Genomic DNA, 27,444 nt, shown 5'->3' on the forward strand with positions numbered 1-27,444 from the left:
TTAAAGTAGTTTTATTCATGACATAACTTACTCCATGTCCTCATTTTTAATCTAATGACATTACAATTCAATTACATTAAAACCTGTATGATTTTACTTTTTAATTATTATTCAAATAATGCTGGTTTTTGCAGGGTACTTCACCAAAACACCAGGAAACACTTAATTTGCTACAGAATCCTTCCTAATTGTTATTGGACAAATAAAATGCACAGGAAATTCCAGTTATCCTCAGAAGTAAAAGTCCCTATATAAAACTGTGACATTTTATATATAATAGATGTTTTTATCATAATTTAGGTTTTTACCATAAATGTTCCCTTAATATTTGTTACAATCTATTATAGCTATCCAGGTGTGGAATGATAGAAACAAGGTTATGTTGTTCAGTAGTGAAATATTTTATCGTATATAGATTAACCTGGACTTGGACTCTTTTGGGGGTAATTTTTAAAACTATTTTAATATATAATTTCTATTCATGTGCAATAGAAATACACATACACATAGAGATATTGCTTGATTTTAACACCTATCTCTAAGAGATGCAAATTATAGAGTTCTTCATATTCTTCTATGGCTCTAGAAGCATCTTTTATGCTAAAGCAATTCCCAAAATACAGTTGTCACGTTTATTATAAAAACTGATTGTCACCTCTCCATCTTAATCCCTTTTCTTTTGTCATCTGTCTTTCCCACTCTTCTATCATCTGGCAACTATTAAAATATTCTCAGCATATCACTTAAATTTTTGTTGTGTTCCCGTTAATTTGTTTTGTTTTGGTATTTTAGACTTCACATATAAATGAAATTATAAGGTATACATGTTCCTCTTTCTGACTTACTTCACTTAGCATTATACCCTCAGTTTCACCCATTGTTCAATTGGGTGGTTTCTTTCGTGGTTGAGTCGCTTGAGCTCTTTAGCTATCTTGCATATCGCCCTCTTATCGGATGTACGTGATACCTCGTCACATTCGTTGGGTTGTCCGTCTTGTCTGTGGGTTGTCTTCTTTGCTGTGCAAATAGCTTTCTTCGTTCTATATAGTCTCATTTGTGTATTTTTTTTCCCCCTTTGGTTTCCCTTGCCCGATTAGATATGTCTGAAAAGAAGTGACTAGCAGTGATACCAGGGCAATTATTGCCTAGGCTGCCTTCTAGAAGTTGTCTTTCTTAACTGTTTTTCTTCAGCTACCATACATTCGGTCCCCTTTATCCCGCTACCTCCAGCCATCTCCCCCACCCCACTAGGAACCAGTCCATGTCTTTGAGACTCTCTTTGTCCTGCTCATTTGGCGCTCTTAGGTTTCTATCCCACCTATATGTGATATCATGTGATTTTTCAACTCTTTCCATCTGGCTTATTTCGCTTAGCATGATTCTGTGAGGTCCATCCATCCGTGTTGTTACAAACGGCAGTATTTCATCTCCTCTTATGTGGCGCCGAGTCATACGGACCTCGGTGTGCAAATAGCCTTTCGAATATGGGGTTTTAAATCTTTGGGCTCAATACACAGTAGAGGGATTGCTGGATCATATGCTGGATGAAGTCTAAGTTTTCTGAGGAACCCCCACGGGGTATTCCATAGTGCCTGTACCAATCTGCAGTCCTGTCAGCGGTGTGCGAGGGTTCCTTCTGCTCTGCATCCTCTCCAACATTTGTCCTGTTGATTGCAGGTCTTCTGAGAGATGTGCGATGGTACATCATTGCTCTTGTTATTTGCAATTTCCCTAATAGCTGCGAACTCGAAGTTCTTTTCATATATTTGTCGGCCAGTCGTATGTCCTCTAGGAAAGTGTCTGTTCGTGTGTTCTGCCCTGTTTTAATTATTAGGTCACTTGTGGGTTTTCTTGTTATTGTCGTCGTTGTTGTTGTTGATGTTGTTGTTGTTGTTGTTTTTATGGAGGTGTATGAAGTCTCTGTATAGTTTGGATTTTAGGCCCCTATCGGAGGTGTTTCTTGCAAATGTATCTTCCCATGCGGATGGTTGTCTCTTTCCCTTGTTGACGATTTCTTTGACTGAGCAGAAGCTTTTGAGTTTGACGTAGTCCCATTCATTTCTTGGAGCTTTTACCGGCCTTGCTTTTGAGGTCAAATTCCTAAAATCCTCTTTAGTTCCAACATCCTTGGAGCTTAGTTCCTATGTTTTTTTCCTAAGCATTTTTTTGTTTCAGGTCTTATATTTCGATTCTGAATCCATTTTGAGTTCATTTTGTTGTGTGACACAACAATCTAGTGTCTTTCTTTTGCGGGTGGCTTTCTAGTTTCCCCGGCACCATTTTTGAAAGAGGCTTCTCTCTCTGCAGGGTCGTTGTGGAACTGTTTCCTTGGTCCAAAATGATTTACCGATAGAAATACGGGTTGCCTTCTGGACTTTCAATTAGTGGTCCACTGTTCCGTGTCTATTTTGCTGCCAATATCATGCCGTTTTAAACACCGTTGCCTTGTAATATGATTTGAAGTTGTGCGGAGGGATGACTCCAGCCTTGGTCTTTTCTCTAAGGATAGCTCAGTGTCTTTTGTGCTGCCACGCAAATCTGGTGATGTCTTGTTCTATTTCTCTCAAAGATGCCGATGATATTTTGATGGGGATTGCATTAACTCTGTATCATGCTTTAGGTAATATGGTCATTTTTACTAAGTTGATTCTTCCGATCCAAGAGCGGACTATCTTTCCATTTCTTTGTATCTTCTTTGATGTCTTTTCATAGGGTCCTATAGTTTTCCATATATAGGTCCTTCACTTGTTCGATTAGTTATTCCCAGGATTTCACTTATTGTTTTTGTTGCGATTGAAGAAGGAATTATTTTCTCCACTTCCTTTTCTGACACTTCAATATTAGTGCACAGGGAAGCTATGGCTCTTTGAATGTTGATTTTGTATCCAGAGATGCTACTGTATTTGCCCATGGCTTCTAGTAGTGTTCTTGGGGGTCTTTAGGGGTTTCTCTACAGAGAAGCATGTCATGGGCAAATAGTGACAGATCGACTTCTTTGTTTCCTGTTTGGATGCCTTGGATATCTTTCTCTTTCTGATTGCACTTGTTAGGTGCTCCAATGTTATCTTGAATAACGGTGGCGATTGTGGCCAGCCTTGCCTTGTTCCTGATCTTAGAGGGAAGATGTTTAGTTTTCCACCATTCAGTACAATGTTGGCGGAGGGTTTGTTATAGACAGCCTATGTCATGTTAAGGCACTTTTGTCCTATACCGATTTTGGTAAGTGTTTCGATCATAAATGGATGCTGTATGTCAGCGAAGGCCTTTTCTGCATCTATTGACATACTCGTCTGATTTTTATGTTTTCATATGGTTATGCTGTGCATGACATTAATCAACTTGCGTAGGTTGGACCATCCCTGCGCCTCTGGGAGGAAGCCCACTTAATCGTGATGTACAATCTTGTTAATATGTTGTTTTATTCGGTCTGCTAGTATCTCCTTTAGGACTTTTGCATTTGTGTTCATGAGAGTTATCAGTCTGCTGTTTTCTTTTGGTCTGTCTGTCTGTCTGTCTGTCTGTTTGCATGTGTTGTGCTTATCATGTTTTCGTGTCAGAGTACTATTGGTCCCATAGGATGTGTTGGCAAGTATTGCCTCCTCTTCGATTTTTTTGGACGAGTTTCAGGAGAATGGGTATTCGATGTACTGGAATGTTTGGTAGAATTCACTGGTGAAGCCATCTGCTACTGAACAGTTACTCTTTGGTCGATTTTGGATGACTTTCCATTTCCATACTGCTGATCGGTTATTTAGATTTTCCAGTTTCTCGGTTCAGTCTAAGAAGGTTGTAGTTTTCGAAATACTGCTCCATTTCTTCTCGGTTCATAAAATGGCATCGTCTCCGTTTTCAACATATTCTTGTTTTCTTTTTCGGTGAGGCAACCTTTGGTTGACCTCAAAGATTGCAAGCACCTTATCAGGTTACAATCTTTTTGTTGGTCAGCTGGTTGGTTGGTTTTTAATTTTACGCCTACAGCACCTGGTCTTCTTAGGTGGTCTCTCATCCAAGTGGTAACCTGGACCGACCCCGCTCAGATTCCGAGTTCCGATGGGATCGGGCTTGTTCGGTGCAGCAGGGCCCTAGACTCAGAGTAGTCTTGCATGCTCCTTTGTCTGTCTGCGGTATCAGTCTTAATCTCTCCTTTTTCTTCTGTGGCGTTATGTGTGTCCTTTCTCTTTGTCTGTTTAGTGAGTCGAGCCAGGGCTTTTTCACTTTTATTAAACTTCTCAGAGAACCCTCTCTTTGTCGCATTCATGTTCCCTGCCTTGTTTCTGTTTTCCATTTCATTTATTTCTGCTCTAATTTTGATTATGTCTTTCCTTCCGCTGCCTTTAGGCTCGATTTGTTCTCTCTTTCATACATTTTTAACCTGAAGCACGAGGTAGTTTATTTGGGCTCATTCCTGTTTTGTGGAGGTAGGCCCGTCAAGATGTGAACTTTCCTTGTATTACCACTTTTGCCAATTCCATAGGTTTTGATATGTTGTACTGTCTCCATCCTTCATTTCTAGATGTTTCTTGGTGTCTCTTTGGATTTCTTCCCGGACCCAGCTACTGTTCGGTAGCCCGTCGCTTCATCGCCAAGGGTCCGTGGTTCTTTCCGCTTTCTTCTTAGAGTTGAGCTCTAGTTTCAAAGCATTACAATCAGACAATATGGTTGGTATGATTTCAACCCTCTTATATTTGTTGGGGCTCTCTCTGTGTCCCAGTATGTGTCTGATCCTGGAGAGGATTCCATGTGCACTAGAGAATGATGGGAAAGCAGCTGTTTGGGGATGGAAGGCTGTGGAAATGTCACTCATGTCCAGTCGGTCTCATCTGTCATGGAACGATGCTATTTCCTTGTTGATTTTCTGCTTGTATAATCTGTCCATATCTGACAGTGGGGTATTTAAGTCCATTCCTACGATGGTATGGGGGTTTCTTTTTTCCTTGCCTTTGAGATTAGTAGGTGTCCTTGGCTTTCGCATCCTCTCCCTCATTGGAAGGGGCTGAACTTAGACTGCAACCAAGCCTCTTCCAACAGGCTCCAGAACCAACACACCTGACTGACAGCCTGGTTCGGACCACAGCAGAGCAACACTCAACCACCTCCACAAATAACACATCCTAAGAGCGCACATGGAAGCCAGCAGGGTCCTGCTAAAGCAAACCCTCCACAAGGTCAGCGCATGCTCAACAGCTCCTCTTCCGTGGTCACCGCCAGTTCTTCCCACCAGTGAGCCTGAGGCTCGGTCCCTCCCATCCATGAGCAAAGAGCAAGCAAGACTCAGCAACGACAGGACAGCACACACACCCATACACGGTGGGTGCTCCTGGAGCTCCCAGCTCAGATGCTCAGAAAAGTATAACAGTAAGATTGGGGATGAGTTGACAATTAGGCTGAGGCTTCAACTCGGCTGTAGGGTTACAGGTTCCTTTGACTCCAAGGTTTGCCTCAAACTTCGAGGGAATGTTACAGTGATTGTTCCTTCAAGGGCTAAGGTTGGTGTTTGCTGGTAGGTTATGTGTTACGATTACGGTTATACGGTTAGAGTCACACCACAGTTTACAATTAGGATTAAGGGCAGAATTAGGCTTTGAGTTAACTTTGAGACTAGGGGTTTAGTTTAAATCATGATTAAGGTCTGTATTAGGGGTAGCATAAGGGCTCAGTTTAGGTCTAGGGTAAGGGTTAGTTTTTGAATTGGGGTTAGGTTTGCGTTTCAATGTTGAGTTACAGTTAGAGTTTGCGTTACGTTTAGAGAGGCTTCGAATAGCCGTTCGATCTATGGTATGATTCAGGGTCGAGTTATGGCTTGAGTGAGCATTGACTTTAGGGGTTAGGTTAATTTAGGATGAGGTTTAATGTTAGTATAAGGTCCAGGTTAGGGTTGGATTTAGGTTGACACTGCTGGTTTCGGGCACTTTTGGAGATATGCATACGTGTAAGGTATTCATATCTGGTAGAGTGACTGCCAGGGTTTCGAGGAGCTTTGAGGTTAGGATACGAATTTAAAGTAGGATGAGGTTCAGCCTTTTGGGATGAGCTATGGCTATATCCAGGTCACTTGCACGGGTTCGAGTTAGTGTTCTGGTTACGGTAGAGTTTAGAGGTAGGTTCAGATTTCGGTTTCGGTTTTCACATAGCTTTAATGTTAAAACATGGGTTTAAATCAGGCTAGAATTAGGTTTAGGATTGGATGTCTAATTAGGGTTAGCGTTAGATTTGGATTGCACATTAACTGTTTATCAGAAATTAGAATAGGTGTTTAGCTTTTTTTTGGTCCAAAATTATTTACCGATAGAAAACGGGTTTCCTTTTGCACTCTCAATTACTGGTCCACTGTTCTTTTTCTATATTGCTTCCAATACCATGCCAGTTTAAACACTGTTGCCTTGTAAAATGATTTGAAGTTGTGTGGAAAGCCCAACCGAAGGCCTTTTCTACCGTGGTGCAGACTATATGTTAGAATTAGCACTTAAGGCAGTTTTTCTCCTCATAGAGATGAAACTTCAGTACCCTTCCCCATATACAAATATCTTTTAAGTCATGTTAAGAAGAGAAAAAAAAAAACTACAATCCCCAAAATGGTACCACACATGCTATTACAAGCCTGAAACCTCGATTTCGGACCTGTTCTAATTAGTTTCTACCTTCCAGAAACTTAATTTCTACAATCTGGTATGAAATGTTCCAGTCAGTACCAATGAGGTGCTCTGAGGGCCCACTCCATCTCAACCCCATTAAAAAGAGAGACAATCTACACAATAAAAACCCTCCCTGCCCATGAGAAAAGCTGTCCCATCCCAAGAATAATCTTCACCTTTTCCATGTTAAGAGCTCCCTTGCTCCACCTTTCTTCATATAAAAACCATCTATTTTGTACAATGCTTCAGAGCACCCTTGTTATTCATTAGTAGGTGGATTGCTGCTGATTCATGAGTAAAGCCAATGATATTTTCAGTTTTACTCAGTAGAAAATTCCTCTGCTGTCATGAAGAAACTCCATTTCTGGTGACTTAAGCTTGCCTCAGTTTGCCTTATTATCTAGGTTGACAGATTATAGCAGGGTCCCCAACCATCGGTTCATAGACTGATACTTGTCCATGGCCAGTTAAGAAAAGGGACAAACAATAGGAAGTGGGCAGAGGGCAAGCCAGCGAAACTTCTGTATTTTCAGCTGATCCCCAGCAGTAGAATCACTGCTTCAGCTTCACCTCACATCATCAGGCATTAGATTCTCATAGGAGTACCAAACTGGTGCCAAAAATTTAGGGGACTGCTGGGCTGTAAGACTGTCACTCCTGCTGCTCTGCCTATGTCATGAATTGCATCTCTCTCACTGCTCCACAGATCATAAAGTGAAAATAAGTCTTTCCTCAAGCACACATCAAGTATTCACTCTTGATTTATTTCACTTGGCATTCGCCCAGTTTGAATACAGGAAGTCACATTACACAATATATTCCAACCCTACTCCCTCCAACCCTGGCTCCCTTCCATCTTTAGTCAATCTGCCATCCTTTGACATCTAGTGATACAGTTATTTCTGAGGGGATTCCCCACTGCAGCCTATTTTACAAAAATATGCAAAGCACAATCTTAGGACAGAGACCATGACGCTCTAGCTGAAAATGACACCTTTGTCCCACCTCACTCAGGAGACAAACCCTGGTGTCTTAGCTGGATCATGAGCTCTATATTCCAGGCTGCTAGGCATCCCTCCAATCTCCTTCCTTACCCTTCATGCTGAGATGTGAATGGTCCTCAACCAGTCCTCAAACAGAACACCTCTTTCCAAATCTACCAGTATGCTTTGCCCACAGGTGTCTGTTAATGTTCTCATTTGAGAGAGCCCTCCTTGAGGGCCACATGCCCTCCCTTCACACTTGCTTCAGGACACTGTCTGATTGATGACATGCATGTGGGTGCACCTTTCCTTTCCTCCTTCACCCTGAAGTACTCAAGAGTAATGATTCTGATCATCATGTTCAATCTCCATTCCCAGCTCTGCGAACTCTGTGTGGCACAGAGCAGGAACTCACATGACAACTAACTGAAATAATAGTCAATGAATGCATATTTAACACACATATTTCATTTAGAAACATAATGGAAAATAAGAAGAAACAGCATAAATTTCCAGAAAAAACAATGTCTGGTGACAGAGCTGGTAAGTGCTTCAAAATTTATTTTTGTTCTTTTTTTTTCTTTTTTGCTTCTAAGCCTTTTCACATTATGTGCTGTCATATACTTTCTACATGAAGTATTAAAAAATTGGGACAAAAATAAAAATAATAAAATTTGCTCCTAAGAGTTGAAGGCAAAGGAAATAAATCCTTAATTTCTGAAGCATCTCATATAAAATTTTATTAACTTTAAATTGGATTTTATTCAACTGAAGAGTTGGACCATGAAAACTTCCAGGGAGAATTCTCCATTGAAGAAGAAGAGTGGAGCTCACCGATCCCTGGCATAAGCTGTCTCTCCCACTTGCTGCCCAACTTGATACCCAGCTACTGGCCATACTTGTCCTTATACTGCACCAGCAGTTTACACCCTTGGCTTAATGTCCTGGAGTTTCAGTAGAAAATCTGCCTATGATCCTGAAAGGCCAACAAGTTCTGCTCTTCATCTCAGGCACAATTCACATACCTGGGTTGATGTAGGTGGAAGGAAAGAAAACCACAGGTGATATGTTCCTTCCCATCAGATCCATGTTCAGCTCCTCACCTGATGTCTACAGCCTTCCTTTTCTGATGTCGTCCACTCCCCACAATGCTCCTGGGGAACCTTCTATCCATACCTATACCTCTTTCTCAATGTCCTGTGAACTCCCATCTCCAAGTACTGTGCACAGTGCGCATCCTGCCTAGAAAACTTCATAATAACACAGAACGATCACAATGCATTCTCATTCTCCAACCCCTGATAAATTAGAATGGGGCAGGGCCAGGAGGCAAAGAGACACACAAATACCTTGAACCTCTTTCCACTACAGGCTTCAGAACCCAGTTCGAGTTAGAATAAGGCAAGGGTGCTTTGCTACCCTCAAAAGTTGAAGGTCTTTTGTCATAAAATAGGAAAATTATAGTTAAGTGTTTCTAAAATCATTTGTGTCACATCTGACTGCAATAAGTCTTCCATAAGGATATGGGTTTTGGGCTCTGGGTGACATAATAAATTCCATTGCCTAACTGGAATGTAGTAAGTGCATAAGTTAAAATATAAATCCATGGTGCCCAGTGAGGCAAGCCTCTTCAAGGACTTTTCCATTGTTCAAATTTATCTAACATAGAGATTTATGTTTTTAGGACATATACCATATTTTATATCCTTTTTGCCCAAAATGTCCCTTGATTGGAAAGAGGGAAAAAAAGATGAACGGAGGGCTGAGGGGACCACTGAAAGAGGCACGGTGAGAAGGAATGACTGAGGACTTGTCAGGGAGGAGTGTCCTCTGGGACCCATACACTTACTGGCCTTACTACATCCAGCTGGCCTAGACTCATCCTTCTCATCAACATATTAATAGCAATTTCTCACTTTCATGATCTGGGGATGAGGAAAAGAAGTGAAAGATATTTTTTGGTGGGGAAGTGGCAGTCAGAAGAAATATTTAACTCTATTGTTATCAAGCACTTCAGCCTACAAGGGTTCCACTGTCAACTGTACCCATGTGATGTGCTTCTTACTCATCGTCTACACATCTGAGTCAGTTTGCCACTCAATCAAGAGTCCACAGGCAGGAACCACTCCTGTGTGTGTGTCCCATGGAGCTCCCACTCAACCCCTGATCTTTAAACAGGAGCAACATGTCCATGCAGAGACTACTCTGTGTACAGACATACCATGTTATTCCCATCCACATCTCATCCTGCAGGAGTTGAGGGCCCACCCATCCACTGAGGGGAAGTAAGAAGTCCAAAGACAAGGCAATGGGTTGCTCATTCTCACAAGTCAGAAATATCTGCTGTTGGCTACCTCTTCATCCTGTGAGACCTGGCCATCCTAGAGTCCAAAGAGCAAGCCCAGCATGAGATCAGATGCCTTGTTCCACGCCGAACCCAGACTTGGGGATGCCTGATGGTCCGATTCTTAGGCCAGGATCCAGAGAGAGGGCTGAGTGGTTAGAATGGCCCATGTTTACCCCAAGTCCTTCAAAAATGAGTGGAGAAGACCCATGGGAGGCACAGCTGTTGATGACGAAGTCTTGACACTTCTCACAATCTGGAGGCGAGCATAACAGGGATTAGGAAAGGTGTTGTCCATGTCACTTCACATGAGAGCTTCATGCAGAGCCCAGGCATTCATGTTGTTGAACCACAATCCTGTATACCCCAGGTAATGGGAGGAAGGAAATGATTAGGGACAAATGACCAGATGAAAATATAGTATCAAGACCTAACAGCCTTCCTGTGAGGTTCACTTATACAGGTAGCTGTCATCCTGGGGCTCGCTTAACTCTTGGTACTCATGGCCCATCCTTTCTCAGAGGTTATATATCTTTACTTCAGTCCCCTTTCTCCTGAGTTCTATGTTGAAGGGTAAGTGAGTGAGGTTGGTGGGGTCTGGAGTACTAGTCCTTGTTCTGTCAGAAAATATGTAATCTCCTCCTATCAAACTATCACCTTCCTTTTTGTATATCTTTATTTTCCCCCCTTAACTATTGGTCAAGAGAGACTCCGCACTGAACACCAATGGCTGATTCAATATTAATTTTTAACTCTTCCCATTATCAGCATTAATTTTCCAAACTTTCTATTTATAAAATTGTTCATATATGTATTCACTTATTCAGAAAATATTTGTTGAGGGCACATTATGTGTTAGGCATTGGACCAAGACATGGGCATACAACACCAAGAAAACATGGTCCCTGTTATTATCACACACAGATTTCTTGGACAATTTGTGCATGCCAATTCTTTTCAATTTAATTTAATGCTTTCAAACAATAGATGAACTTGATTGCCTTATCTTCACTTTACAGATTAGCATTTAGAAACTCAGAGAATTTATAAGATTTCCCCAAAGCCCCAGTGCTAACTTCAGATCTCAGCCTAGTCCAGTTTAAACTCAGGCCTAGCCACAGTCCACCCCCATATACCCAGGCCATACTATCAGCCTTTCCAGAAAACTTAGAGCAATTAAAGTTCCCAAATTATTTTCTCTTAACCATTGTTCATCTAGAGTGTTGTCCAGGGGCACCTGCTTCTCCAGGAGAGGGCAGTGGTTTTTGAGCCTGTTCAAAGCCACAGCCTTCAGCAAATGTACTGTTCTTTACAAACTGGGTTTATTACTTAATTGTGCCGTGAACACTGCCTTTAAAATGAGTGGCACATATTAAAAGATAGCATGTAGTTCTTTAATACATTAAAGATTATGATGTGTTTTCACATGCACAATTTTAATTAGTTCTTCAACATCACTTGGAAGTACCTGGTGAGTATGAAGATTATAGTGAAAAGAAAGGGTCTATGTGAATAGTGAATCCAAGACTATAACCTGTGCCCTAAGGCTCTTTCCTTTCGAATTCTCCATAAAAGTAAGAGTGAGGGACATGGAAATAGAACAAATAAATAGGTGGCAGAAATATATCTAGACAATAAAGAAAATTATGCTAAATTTGCATATTGCTATATCTTGGAAAGAATATTTGTAATTCAAAGAGCTAGTTCCCATAATAACGTCATAGCACAGCTAGATCTCTTTAGTTTCCCAGTCCATAACATACTAAATCTATATCATTGTCATAGTGAACAGGACATGTCATAATGTTCACCCAAGTGTTCTGTGAGCTGTTGAACTGAGAACAAATGTAAGATTACAGTCCTGCTATACATTTATCCCCTCAGCCATCCATATCTTACTCACACATATTATCTTCAGCATTTATCGATCCTCTTACTTCTAATTTAATTTATACATGTGAAATCACTCATTCTGAAAACATTCAGGAGGCCCTCAGAGTCCCTGAAGTGGGCCTGGTACTTATGAGAAAGATCAGGTGTGAATCACCCTCTCAAAGAGCTCTTAGTGCAGGGTAGACTGGCTAAACAAATGATTCCAATCACGTAGGAGTTGCCCAACTGGAGCTCTGTGAAAGAAGTTCTTACTCCCTCCTACAGGTAAGAGCACTTGTAATCAGTTCCAGAGACATGGGTTCCTAGTACATGACTAATGTGAAGTCCTTAAGTCTTTAATCATCTGTTGTGTCTCAATAATCAACCCTGCAGACCTTCGAGGATGGGAGATGCTTCCTTTTCTTAAAATGCACTCATACAGACATAGAATAGAAAAATCTTCTAGAGCATGTGGCCAAACAATCTTCACCAAGGGTGCAAAGACTATAAATTGGGAAAGGATAATATCTTCAACAAGAGGTGCTGGGGAAACAGAATATCCAATGCAAAAGAATGAAGAGGAATCCCTTATCTTACAGCACATACAAAAGTCAATTCAAAATAGACTAAAAACCTGTAAGCCTTGAAACTATAAAACTATTAGAGGAAAACAAGGGGAAAAGCTTCAAACAGAAAATGCTTTCTTGGATATGACACCAAAAGCACAAAAATCAAAAGCAAAAATAGACATGGAATTATGTGAAACTTACAAACTTCTGTGTAGCAAAGGAAAAAGCAACAGAATGAATGGTAACCTATGGAATTAAAGAAAATATTTGTAAAACATATATTTGGTAAGAGGTCAATATCCAGAAAATATAAAAAACTGCGACAACTCAGTGATAAAAAGACAAATTATCTGATTAAAAACTTGGTGCTATTGACCAAATTATGTTTTTCCAATTAATACAATGACTCTCCTACTTCCAATGTGAACATATGTAGAGATGAGTCCTTTGGCAGGTAATTAGGGTTAGATGAGTTTATAAAAATGGGGCTTTCGTGATGATGTTAGTGCCCTTATTAAGAGAGAGATGTCTCTCTTTATTTCTCTCCAGAAACATGCACAGACAAAAAGGCTGTGTGAGCTCACAGCAAAATGGAGACTGCCCATAAGCCAGGACAAGAATTTATCCAGATGATACCCTGATCTTAGACTTGCAAGCTCTAGAACTGTGAGAATACAAATCAGGGGGTTAAGATGCTCAGTCTGTGGCATTTTGTTATGGCAGCCTGAGCTAATACAGAAGGGAAAGGATTTGAATAGATATTGCTCCAATGAAGATATACTAATGGCCAAGAAGTATATGAAAAGATGATCACTAATCAATTATGAGAGAAATGCAAGGTAGAGCCATAATGAGATATCATCTGTTACCCACTAGGATGGCCACAAAACCAACCAACCAACCAAACAAACAGACAGACAGACAGACAGACAGACAGACAGACAGATAGACAGACAATAACAAGCTTTGGCTTGAATGTGGAGAAACTGGAACCCTTACACACTCTTGGTAGAAATGTAAAATTGTTCAACCACTACAGAAAATGCTATAAACGTTCCTCAAAATATTATAAATAGAAATACCAAATGATCCAGCTAGATAAATTTGGGCAATATATCCAAAAATAATTTAAAACAGAATCTTGAATAAATGTTTGCACACTCGTAGTCACTGCAGCATTATTCACATCAGCCAAGATGTAAAAACAACCTAAATGTCCACTGTTGGATAAATTAAGATTGAAAATGTGGTGTATGCATATAATGGAATAGTATTCAGCCTTAACAGAGAAGGAAACCCTGTCTTATGCTACAACATGGATGAACCTTGAAGACCTTATGCTAAGCAAAATAAACTAATCACCAAAAAGACAAATACTGCAGGACTTCACTTATGGAAAGTACTTAAGGAATGAAATTTATGGAAACAGAGTAGAATGACATTTGCCAGGGGCTGGAAGAAAGAGAAAATGGAGAGTCATTGCTCAATGGTTAGAGTTTCAGTCATGCAAAATGACAAAGTTCTAGGGGTCTATTGTACCACAATGGGCATATAGTTAACAATACTGTACTGTATACTTAAAGATTAGAAGAGGATAAGTTTATGATATCTTTTTTTTAACACAAGAATGAATTAATAAATATATGGGTTGTAGGTTTTAACTGAGTTCAGATAAGATGTGTACATGTACAATAAACACTCTATTCATGTTGAAAACTTTGTGGACAACCACACTCTGTGTTTTCAGATCTCTTACACTAGTTTTTGTTGAATTATGAGGAATCATAGATCCATGGATGGGAACATCACAGACCTAGTCCAAGTTGCTCTCTCCAGTTTAGGCAGATTGACTTTCTTCTAAACTCTCCTGAGAGCAGAAGAGAAAGTGAGCTTCTCACTTCTATTTTATGACTGCTCTCAGATTATATATGTGGTGCTGTCCTCTGTCTGTGACATGTGGGACACACCAAGGAGACCAAACAGCTGTCTGAAAACCCCTCCCAGAATCAACACAAAGAATCAGATTTATTCAGGGGTAATAAGATCATGAGGTATGATAAAATATGCACAAATAAATTACGTATCTTTACATAATATTTTCATTATTTCTTCTCCTAAGACATTTATTCTAATAACAACTACTATGAGATTAGTGTTAGAAAGCTTTCTTTACTTGCCATTTAATTCACCATGTTTATCAAAAACTAATCTTCCATTAAAAATGATGAATTTTACACAAATAGAAAAGAATGGAGAATTTTACTGAAAAACCTATACCTCCACCACCATGCAGTCTGATCTCAACATCTGCTACAGCAACTTTGAATCTTTTTATTTCTATTTCAAAATTCAAAAACAAACAAAGAAAAGCCTAACCAAGATGCAACCAAGTCATCTGCCAGATCTCCCTCCGTCTCTACTGATAACTATTCTGAATTTGTTCTCATTCACTCTCAGATTTTTATACACTTACTGCTAATGTGTGTGAATATATGTATTTGTAATATACATATATAATTATTTTAAACATTGAAAAATGTTATAGGAATAGCTCCTTAGTGTATAACATACTGTTTTGCATCTTGCTTGATTGCTAAATAAGCAAACAGTGTTTCCTTGTTAACTGCAGAGATGCAACTCAAATTTAAACTCATCTAAGTTTCAGGACGGCACCTTTAAGTCCTCCTGGCCCCTCTCCTTGCTGCCTTGGAGTACATTCTTTGTCAGATTGTCAGTGTCATCCACCTGGGGTTTGATGCCCTGCCTGTGGTGACATAGGAAAGCTGGTCAAGGGGCTCTGAGATATGGAAAGAAACAAAATCAGAATATTGAAAAAGGAAAAGCTTGAAGGAGAAACAAAGCACTACAAAGCCAGGCCAACTCACTCTGATGGTCTGGGAGAGCTCTGCATTGTTAGCGCCAGCCCTGCGCTGACGCAAAAGACCAAAATTACCCTCCAGATTGTCTCCACACAGAAGGAAACTGTAGGCAGATGGAACTACCTAAGAAGGAGCCAAACTATAAAGGTGTTTCATGTTTCCCAGGCTCATCAGCACCCAGTACCTCCTGTTACTTGTAGCTTGTAGTGCATCATAGCTCCTTTTAACATTCCTGTAATAGATTTTCTTTCAGTCTGCCATGTCTGTCTATTCTTCTTGGAGAAGTATATGGAAATGTCTTTGAAAAGATCTTTGGCCTACCGAAAATAACAGTCTCCATCAATAACTCCCTAACACAAGTCAGAACTTTGAGCTGGATCTTCTCCTCCACCTGTGTGCAAGGTATCAAATGAAACCTCTGGGTGATCTCTTTGAAACAAAGATGAAGATCTTCTCTCCCTCCTGATACACTCTTGATACATGAGCAAACATTGAGCATTTTCCTAGGTCTCCCCTGAGACACGTGCTATTGCTAGGTCCTGTTCTACCCCCAAACCCCAGACAGGACTAAGTATCCCATTCTGTGTACATACACAAAGAGAGTCACCCACCAGTGCAGGCTAGGAATCTCCAGTCCTCTGGCAACCAGTTCCTAGTCAGCAGGCCCCTTGCACCGTCAGAATCCACTTACAGGCTGGCTAAATTCCCTCAACTCTTACCTGGGGCTTATGTCTTAACTGACTTTTGTTTTTCACAAGGACCAGCCAGGATTCATGTGGCCAGGACGGCAAAGGTCCCCTGTCTCTCAGCCCCGAGGCCAAGATGCTTGAGGAAGGAGAAGGTTCTGAGAGGGGTCGACACTGCAGAAACTACCCAGAGCCTGGTCTGTCTTCTACATTTGGGAAGATGTTCAGAAGAGGGACATGTGGTAACTCTACAAGGATCTACAGATGTGGGGGAAAGTCTGCAGATGGGAATGACAGGCCAGCTGGACAAAAGCTGGGTTGTGTTTCTTGAGCTCCCCTGTAGCTCACCCCCGCTCAGGAAAGGGGGCAAAGGCATGTGGAGGGACGTGGCCATGGGTAGTTGGGGAGAGCCCTGAGGTGCGGGGACACAGAAGGCTCAAGGAGACTTAGAGGCTCCTGCTGCTGGGAATGGGGTCAGGCTGACCATCCAGATGCCCTTGCAGAGATTGGAAATGCATATTTCTCACAGAAGGTAGTGGGCATTCACCTAGGGATGCTGGAAAACTCTGGGCACAAAGCATTAAATCAGGCTCAGTCTTTACAGGGCAAGGGTCGCTGAGTCCGATATGATTTCGAGTCCTTCATGCTGGTGGTATTTGTAGTCTCTTGGGACAAGATTTGGGATCTATAGGAAGAAGCCATTGAGAATGTTTAGGTTGAGAGTTTGGGATTTTCCAAGCTGAAGAAGTGTGAGGGCTCTCATTAAGAGGCTCTAGGTTCTTGGACACTGAGTTATTAAGTGGGAGCCTTTGAAGCAGAAGGGAATAAATTTCCAGAAAGAGGATATTTAGGACGTCTGACACTGGGAAATTCAGTCTTCTGATGGGTGCTATATTTAAGGTTTCCCAAGATGAGGGGTTTGGGAATGCCTGAGGCTGAGGAGAATTGTGGTTTTCAGGGTATTTGTGGGAGTCTAAACAGGACGATGAGATTTGAGGTCCTCCCAGGTTAGAGGATTTGAGCTCCCTCAAGGAGACAGGATTTGGTGTCCCTCGAGACTGAAGAGATTTAGAGCCTCTCAGGGTGAGAGGCATTAGGCTCCCTCAGGCTGGAATTTGAAGATCTTGGGCAAAGGGTTTACGAGAGTTTCTCATGGCAAAGCACCCCACACAGTCATTTTCCTGTCAATCTCCCCGCTCATCTGTGGATGCTGTAAGTGGACGCCGGACAGGCGCGGTGGCCAAGCTCCAGCGTGCTTGTCTCTCTCAGCAGTCTGAAGCGATGTACCCAATTGTATAGTCACGTCATCGCCAACAGCCAATCCGTGCTGCGATCCCAAGGTCCTACCCGCCAATTGCAGGTCTATAGAGGCAAAAGGGGCGGGATACGGGGGCAGGGCCTACCTGTCGGTCACCGGCAGTACCCAGTCCTGGGCTGAGGGTGTGGCCGGCAAGCGGGTCTCCACAGCCGCTGTGGAAGGCCCCGCCCCAGCACTTGGGAATGGCTGCTCTGGGTCCCGTGATTGTGCGTCATGAAGCCTTCCGCGACCTCCAATGGCCTCGCGTGTGTAGTTTCTTGACCTCGAGCATGCCTTGGTGAAGGATACACCAGGCAGGTTCTGGCGCCCACACCCAGGTGGAGCTTTGGAGCCTCGAGCTCGCGGCAGATATTTAGGGTGGACGTGGCCATCCTGGCCTCACAGATTCTTTGTTCCACTGGCCCTCAGGCAGGATCCCGAATTTTATCCTAAGCCCATTTTTGTCCTTCCTTATGATATCCAGCAACAAATTTATAACCTGTTAGTGTGTGGTGCATACCACATTCCTTTCTGGGGAAGACTGGGTCACTCAGCAAATTCTGTTGACACAATGAAGTCCATATGTGTCAAAGGTTCAAACACAACGAGTAAAATAATGTGTATTAGAAAACCCCCCTGGGGGGGATTTTAAATGTAAATGAAGTGGCATTATAAATAATAGATATGTTTAAGACAGGTGGGTCTAAAAAGGCTTCAGAAGTAAGAAGATGTACTTAAAACTAAACAAAAACGAAAACCTGAAAACAATTCAATTGTTCAATTGCATAAAAATAAGGCATCCAATACAAAGACAAGGGGTCAGCTTAACACCTACTGGCTTTCACAAGAGGAAACAAGAAGAGTATTTCTGGCCCTTACCTAGTTTCGAACACAGAAGTAGAACATGATTTTCACGTGTTGACTAACTGTAGCTGTTTTATAATTACTGTGAAATTGAATAAGGGAAAACCTCATTCAAGTGAATTTGGGGGCCAGGACGGGGCGCTCTCACATGGTACCACTCGATGTCAATTATACACCCCACAAAAGACTCCTCTGAGGGAAACAAAGACTAATGATAGGCCCCCAACATGAAAGACCGACAGTGTGTCTCCTACAAGAAACTGACGCCCAGCAACCCAGCCACCGAGAAACCTGAACTCACTGTGAACCATGCTGATCTCATTCATTCCTCCAATGGACTTGCATTCAAAACAACCCCTCCCGACATCCTCCATTTCCTCTGCAAAATAACATTCCTCTCCTTCATCTGTGGAACTTGCCTATGACTTTTGATATGGCCTGCTTTTTTCAAATTGTAAGTGTTTGCTGTTCTTGAGTAAACCCACATTTTGCTGGTAAAACAATTGTTTTATTTTTTACTGCAAAGAATTTTATTTTACATATCCTTAGCCATGACTTTTTATCCTTAGTTATTAGATAAATGCTGCCTCTTGTCATTATTGGTGGCTTGATCCTTTTATGTCCACAATTCACTTCTGTATTTGTAGAATTAACATAATTTATATATGTACATCCATCAGTGAAAGCTAGAGATGTAGTCTAGAATAATATCTGATGTTTTGCTTATAGCAATGTAGAAGAGATGTTTTTAATCACTTTCATTTGAGTCACCTTATGTAAAAAATCAGTAATTTAGATGTTATGTCACTAAATGAGATTTTCCAATGTACTCGTAGACAGTTACAGACAATAAGATTTTCAGAAACAACTTCCATGTCCACATCCATACCATTATCTTGCCCAGCTTTTTTCCTTTGAATGCAAAAGGGGCCCGATGACAGGAATGTTGTTCTTCACATCTTTCATGTCTCAGATTTTCTGTAGGTCTTCATTTTTCTTCAACTTCTTATTATAAATTTAACTTGGCATCTGTTTGATCTCTTTGATTCTCTTCATTGCATCAACAATCCCCTGCCACCCCACCATAGCTCTTGTTGGTATTTGACAGGTTCATTGCCATGTTTTTCAAACACAAATAAATTATCCACTGTAGGCTCTTCACCAGTGGCTTTTCTAAATCCTTTAGTGCACCTGATCTTGAAAGAATTGTGCTTTGTTTTACAGTTTTTATGCACTTTATTTCATGGAATCTGAACACACTGCAGTGGCCACAGTATTTGGGCCTCGAACAGAAATAATACTTCTTTAAACACATGTTGAACTGCCAAGAAACCTACCACCCAAACACAGACCTTGAAAGAAAATGACATAGCCTTGTCACAGCTGTTTTATTTTTAAGGTGAATATTATTTGTCGGCACACATAGGTATCCAGAGGAGACCCTGGACATCTATGAGATACTTGAGCATGCAGGTGTAATACACACGGAGTCCTTTGAGCTGGCCATTCTTCGCTAATCCTGGAGTTTGAGGGTTGGTCTTTCTCCTGGATCAGAGCTTCTGCTCTTTTGTGTTTGAAACTCTCCAGAATCTATGAAGATCTATTTTAAGGCTCCCTGCTTTTCTGATTAAAGGGCTTATTGCTTGCAAGTACTAGGTTGATACTTTCACCTAACTTGAAATTGGGTGAGTATTTTTGGAACTGTGCTAGACTTTGGCCCAATTCTTTTTGGAACCAGGCTGTTTTGAGTGAAAATTAAATGCCCAACTATTGACCCCAGAAAAGGAAAACCAATATGGAAATGTAGTAACTGTTGGTTCAATAAAAGTAGGCAACTGTTGTTTGGGCCAAATAGCAAACTGATCTTATGAGAAATTCTGAGATTCCCATTCCTTACACTGTATATGCATTAATCCTTTCAGCCACTGACAAAATGGAAGAATCTATGAACCTATATTGGTGGGAGGAGATATTAACAAAACTGCAAAAGTGCCTGCCTCACTAGTTCAACTTTTCCCAAGGATAATCCAAGAACCCTATTGACACTGCTCCTGAACATTTTAGATTGCCTAGTGGATCATTTGAGGTTTGGTGAAGAAATTTCATACAGTGTCCCCCACAACCTAACCTTGTGTCATGGATATAAATATTTTATTCATGTTCTATATATTTTCTCATTTACTGAGAAATCTATTTTCTCTTACTGACCAAAGCATTCTCACAGAAGATTGGGGAACTCCTGTTAACTCTACAGTGACAGAGAAAACTATTCTACTGGTCAGGTGCTACAACAAACCTGTGCTATTTGACCAGTTCTACATCATTTTCACTGTGCCCACCACCCTCAATCTCCAGGTTTTGTTGAACCACTAATGGCATCAATAAGAGTCAACAGGCAAAATTTGTAGATACTCTTCACATATCTTGTCCAAAAGCATTGTGAACCTCAGATTGATACCATTTGGAACTCACTAGCTTTCACTTTTCAAGATACTTACAGAACACCGTATGCATTTGGCTCCTGCTTCTGTGAAGTCACAGTTGATTAAGGGAGCCATACTTCAATATTGTAAGGTCTTAATAGCTCTACTGAATAACATCATGTTATAGTAGAACAATCTCTTCACAGTGCAATCCAGGGAAATAAAAAGCTGAAAATCCAAATCTACCATCTGGAGATTTGATTTACTAGAAAAGACATCTTGAAAAAGTATTTCCACCAACCTCACTGGAAGGGCTCTTATAGATACTGTTGACTCAACCCTGTGCTGCTAAGCTCCAGCGACCAGATCCTTAGTCATTCCTAAAGAAGGTACCAAAACCTGACAGCAACTTCACACAACCTGATGATCAAAAACTAAAGCTAAAAAAAAAAATTAAAGCAAGTGACCATGGAAGGAGACCGCTTTCCCCAGATGACCAGATCAGGGCTGTACAACTTTTTTTTCATTTACCATTAATTCTTATTTCATTTTTCTCTTTTACGTGGAAAGAATGTGCCCTCGTTACATTTTCTAATCTACTGTGAAAGCAGTGGGTGCTCTTCTTAGTATGAATCTGTCATCAAGAACTGCAAGATAATAATGGTCTTTGTTTCATTATCTATAGATTTGAGCTTCTGGCTCAAATTCATCATATACACAAGATTGTTGTGTTGTTCTAATTCCATTCTAAATTCTTCTTATTAGCTTTGTACCTGTTGCCTGTTTACCCTGGACACAAGCTGTTCCCATGTTTGCACCTTCTCTCTGATGTGTTAGAGGACACTAAGAAGAGATCCTTCCTGACTTCAGGAAACAAGAAGCGGCTGGAACTGGAATACGGGAACATTTGGACATGCTTTCAGAGAAAGATAACTATCAAAATGAGGAAGGATAAAGACTAACTGGAACTTTAAGCAAACAGAATAGTCAAAGGGGTCTATAGGTGGAGCTAAGGTTTATGGAAGTCCTCACAGGCCACAGAATCTTGAGAAGCCTACACGAGAAGATCCTGAAGGAACAACTCCATGTTATAGTAAAACTCTATGGTTCTAACTTCCTCTTCTATCACCTTCCGTTCCCTTCTCTACGCACCCCGCCATCTTGGCACACAGTCCAGAGTGTGCAAGCGGCTTGCCATGTCTGCATGCTCTGGGTTGCAATCCTTTCTTTTTCTCCAGTAAATATTTTTGGTGGCAAAATACCTAGTCAATATTATTTTTCAGTTGTTGTGGGTAATTTACTTACCTAAAGATTGGGCTGCAGTGAACAGACAGTCCACTAGTTTGTACATGTTATTCTGCCCTAAAGATTCTTGCTACTGTACAGCTTATGAAATATAACTCAGGTATTATAGATGGACTGGAACACAGTAGTGTCAAGAGCCATACTTTCTGGTGATTGATACTGTCATCAGTCTGGTGTTCATCTTGCTTGTCATTCTGGCCATTATTGACAAAAGCATTTATGATTACATTTTAAAGAACTCAGATCATCATTAACTAGAAGGCTCTAATATGCTTACTAAGAGCAGTGACATCGGTCAAAGGTTACAGTGTGGAAGGACACAGAGAAGGAGATGGTTTCTGTTCACATCTACCCCTATATAACAGCAAGTTTTATAAATCCTTTCAGTTGTCTATGAGTTATTCACACTGCCAATCTTGCCAAGGCTTCTTATCTATCACAAAGCAGATTTCTCTGGCTTGGGTCAGTAAGAGCAAAATTTCTTAACTCAAAACAGTACCCTCTCAGAGATCAGGCAAAAGGAGGAATTCAGCTTCTGGTGGAGACTTTTTTGAAACTCTAACTTATTTGATTCTGACTCTCACCTTATAACACTCCCATTTAACCCGTAGAATCAGAATCTTGTCATACAAAAGCAAATCATTCTTGAAATTCAGCACTCCAGGATACACTGAAAAATGCATTCTTCAAATCCGAAACCAAAAAATAACAAACATCCCCAGACAAGGTGGTCGGCAGTGTATATTGGTTTGGGGCCACCAGATGAATGCCTTCTGCTACTGTTTAACTGCTCTCTAGTTCCTAACAAATCTATTTTCTCTAGTGCCATGTTTCTACACAGCTTATATTTGAGTGTTATAAGGCGAGAGTCAGAATCAAATAAGCCAATGTTTCAAAAAAAGTCTCCACCAGAAACTGAATTCCTCCTGATCTCTGAGAAGGTACTGTTTTGGGTTGGGAAATTTTGCTCTTACTTTCTTGGACTACTCCTCTACTAACACAAGGCTAAATTTACAGTCAATTCAGTCATGATTCTCCTAGCTAAGGAACCATTTTTCTCTGGCTAATGAATATTTTTGGTTGCTAATTTAGTTTTCAGCAATTTGATCATAATATATTTGGAGGCGGATTTCACTAGTTTTATCTTTTTTCTTGTCCTTTTTTCTGTGTATATACCTTTTGCCAAACTGATATCTTATTCAATCCTTATTTCTTCTAAAATTTTTCAGTACCCTTATGTTAAATATCTCTCTGATTGGTTCTTCTTTATGGTCTTTGTCAGTTCTAAAATTTGCAGATGTATTTATACCTTATGCTTCTTTGACAAGACTTTTAATCTCTCCAATTGTTCCAAGAATTTTCATGATTACTTGGTGAAGCATTTGGATAAAAGCTGCTCTAACGCCTTTGGCAGATATTTAAATCTGTCCATTTTCTCTCCATTTCATACCTATTATATTTTATTTTCCACACAATGAGATTTTCCTGATTCCTTCTAAGATAATTTTGGCTCTTATCTTAGGATTTTGATGAATAACAGTCTGGGCCTTAAGGAGTCTTTACAGGATGCTGATATCTTTATCTGAACATAAAACTCATCTAGATAGGTTTAGGCACCTGTCCCATCATGGTCCTGTAGTTTCAGGGTCATTTTAGATGTCAAAGCATTGCTGTGGTATTCAGATCTGTTTTCTGAATGTGCCATACAGTGGTCACTTTAGAATTGAATACTAGTCTGTTAAATTCTCAGTGATTTGGTATTTATAGCCATCACTGGGATCAGGCCACTTATTATACAGCCTTATAGGTTTGCTTTCCCTAATGTCATTCTGTCTATAACCACACTGTCATTTCGTAGATTCTGAGTGCTTTCCTCAGTCAGAAAGGTGGAGTTCTAGTTACCCAGCACTGCTATGCAATTGTCATAATTGCACCCACATTCAGGTAAAGAAGATAGAAACAAAAATACTGGTGGTTCACTTCACCTTTGGGGCATCACAGTTCTTCTAAACACTGAGGAAATTTCCCTAATTCATAATTTTATTTTATCAGGAAATAAAGTTAGCTTACCATCACCTTGAGATTGTTTCAAAGCTGGGTTATGAGAGAAAACAAAAAAAGAAAAACTGAGTGGTATTTTTTGTTTTCCCCTTAGCTTTCAGAATTGACTTTTCCATTCCTGAGGCAGATTTATAGGGACTTTTTTTTTTCATGTAGGTGTGTTAATTTTATCACTCAGGAGCAGAAGTCCCATCTGTTGAGGGAAGTTGTCATTCTGATTATCTCCACATGTTCTTCTGTGTGACAAGAAAGATAATGTCTGACTACTTATTTCAGGATATCTCTTAAGGTTTGGTTTGGTTTGGTTTGGTTTGGTTTGGTTTGGTTTGGTTTGGTTTGGTGGCAATTAACCTTGAGGAATGTTATATCTTTTCCAGAAGGAAGAGTAGGCTTGCCTTTCCTTACTTATAGAATCAAGTTTGCTCTGTCTTTAGAATTCTCCCCTGAAACATACCACTGCATGTAAAGACACCAAAGAATGATTCTATGTTACCCAGTTAAGATTAGGGTAACTGATGCAAACATAAACTATGGCTACTGCTTTTTCTATGAGTGATAAAACTTTTTGTCTCTGATCCAGAGACTCATGTCTTTGCCAGCATGTGTTAAAGAGTAACATGAAGGTTACTAGATTTCAAGCATGGTAAAATCTCAAGCTAAACAAACAAAGGCATAGTTTGTGTAACAAAATGGATGTGGGTCCACATGATTAGGTTAGAAAAAAGGAGAATATTTTCTGCAAACTTATAGCACATTTTCTTCTCTAAGTGCTGAACAAGAGAAAGTAAGGATCCACACAATTAAAACTGAATGTGTCTTCCCAAATGATGCATTGGTTGTTATTCACTCCTCTCCAGGTTTCAGGAAGAAAGATGTTATAAGAACTTCCAAATGATAGGAATATGGCTTTGATAGTTATGGGGTACCCAGAGCTAAAATAAGTGATATCAACTTTGAAAATATGGAGATACAAAAGTTCACCCCAAAAGAAGACCTAGTAGCTTGCTGGAATCTGGAGGCTGGAGAATATATCTATCTCTGGTTAAATTCAAGGCCTTAATTGCTGGACTCCAACATCAACTCAGTTTTACCTGAAGAGGTGACAACTACTCCACTAGGAGAAAACTTATTGTTCAGTCCCTGCCCCAAAACAAAGCTGGTAGCTAATGATACCCTTAATTTATAAATATTTTTCCAGCTGCATATGTTTAATTCACTTGATGGCTTAGCTAAGTCAAAGTTTGATGGTGTCAAAAATGAATGTCATATGTGATAGAGGCTCTGTTCATCCCTCTGGCAATCAAATCAAAGTTGTGACAGAAACAAGGAGCAAACAGCAAGGAAAACTCATCTTGGATCTAGATGAACATGCCGTACAACGAGGGAGCAATCTAAGAAATCACCCTCCAATGGCAGAAGTTAGGATAAGGTGAGGACATGAGGCTGCCCGGTCCAGAGCAGCTGAGTTGGACAGAGACTGTGTCAGTGGCAGCAGCAGCCGGCAGCTGCAGATGCCTCTTAAAAGGGCCATGACAGCGAGCGAATTTTCATGTGATAGACCTGCTCCATCTGAGCACCAGCTTCAGATCAGCTGTGTGGAGGGACTTATAGGGGTAAAACGAGTTGTCAGAGTGAAGACTGAGGTGAGACTAACTCTGTATAGAAGTGCTGGTGGTAACCATCGTTCATCTGTTGAGCCCTCCCGTTCCCAGTGCATGTCTCAGCACCACCATAGCAGAGACATCATCAAACTACATAATAGAAACTCTGCCTCTCACAACTCGTAGCCCTACAAAAGCCACATTCAGGTGTATCCTCGGTGAGTTAGGTGCTCCTTGCTTAGCAGCACCTAGACTCACACTGTTGGCAGCTGGCCTCAGTTTTTGGTGTGGCCTTATGAGGCAACTATAATCTTAGCATCTGTGGATTGCTTGCAGAATCTTAACAGGTGGCCCTCAAGGGGCAAATTCGTGGTTAAATTTGGTATACAGCTGAATCCCTCTCAGAACTGGACACCTACTACACAAATCCAACACTAAGATGGGAGACTGAGGAGCTTTGCTTAGTACATATAAACAGACATGGAAAGGCAGCCAAAATGTGAAGACAAAGAAGCAGAAATCATATAAGAGAATAGAACAAGGATCCAGAAATAATGTAGTCAAACAATCTAACAGATGCTGAGTTCCATACACTGGTTATAAAAATGCTCAATGAACTTGTGAAGATGAATTCAGTGAGAATGTCGACAAAGAGATAAAAAACATAAAAATGGAAATGGAAATTATAAAAGGGGAACAGTTAGAAATGAACACATTATCTGAGATGAGAAGTATATTCAATGTAATAGACAAAGTGAATAAAGAAGAGGATCAAATTACCTACATAGAGCATGAGAAAGCCAAGAACATTGTATCAATATGGCAAGAAGAAAAGAAGCCAAGACTATAATAATAAATTAAGATGCCTATGGGACACTAGTAAAAGTAAAAGTATCCATGTCATAGGGGCACCAGGAGGAAAACAAATGTTGAAGAGCTATTTGAAAAAATAATCATGGAAAACTTCCTTCCACTGGTGAAGGAGATAGGCATAAAACCACAGGAAGCTCAGAGAGTCCCCAAAACCAGCAACTCTAAGAGGCTCACAACAAGACACATCCTAATTAAAATGCCAATGGTTAAATTCAAAGAGAGAATCTTAAAAGCAGCAAGAAAAAAGAACTTAGTTACCTATAAGGGAGCACCGATAAGACTGGTAGTTGAATTCTCAAAAGAAACTATGCAGGATAGAAAGGCTTGGCACAAAATATTTGACCTGATAAAAACCCAGAGTCTACAACCAAGAATTCTTTGTCCAGTAAAGCTGTCATTTAGAGTCAAAGAACAGATAAAGAGCTTCCTAGACAAAAATAAGCTAAAGGAATTTATCAACACCACGTCAATATTACAAGAAATGTTGAAAAGACTTTTTAAAGAAGAAACAATGTATCAAAAACAGGAATAAAGAATGGTAAGAAATATATTTCTATGAACAATTACCTCAAATGAAAAAGAATTAAGTGCTCTAACCAAAAGATAGAAAGGCTAAATATATAAGAAAACAAAATCCCTACCTATGCTGCCTACAAGAGACTCACTTCATATTAAAAGACACACGGAATAAAAGGAAGGGGGTGGAAAATGATATTGCCTTGATGGACCTAAAGAGTATTATGCTGAATGAAACAGGTCGAATAGAGGAAGACAAAATCGCTTGAATTCACATACATGTGGAATCTAAAGAACAAAGTCAATAACTACAACAAAGGCAGAATAAACACAAATACAAAAAATATTTAGAGGGATACGACACTGGAGGCGGGGTTGGTGGAGACCATACAAGGACAAAGGAATTAAGAGTATAAATGGATAGTTGGAGAATAGACATGGAGATATAGAGTGTAGCATGGGGAAAATGGTTAATAATGTAATAAATAAATATGCAAGGGGGAAGAAGTTACTAGATTTAGTAGGGAGATCACTTTGCA

At 40.3% G+C, this 27,444-nt stretch overlaps 1 pseudogene; it reads right to left on the minus strand.

Annotated features, from left to right (window-relative positions):
• Positions 1–7,948: 7,948 nt before the first annotated feature.
• On the minus strand, positions 7,949–17,654 carry LOC120593180 (histone-lysine N-methyltransferase PRDM9-like; annotated as a pseudogene).
• Between the last annotated feature and the right edge of the window lie 9,790 nt (positions 17,655–27,444).

This window comes from Pteropus medius, unplaced genomic scaffold, assembly GCF_902729225.1.
Source record: "Pteropus medius unplaced genomic scaffold, Ma_sr-lr_union100, whole genome shotgun sequence".
NCBI classification, from domain to species: Eukaryota; Metazoa; Chordata; class Mammalia; order Chiroptera; family Pteropodidae; genus Pteropus; species Pteropus medius.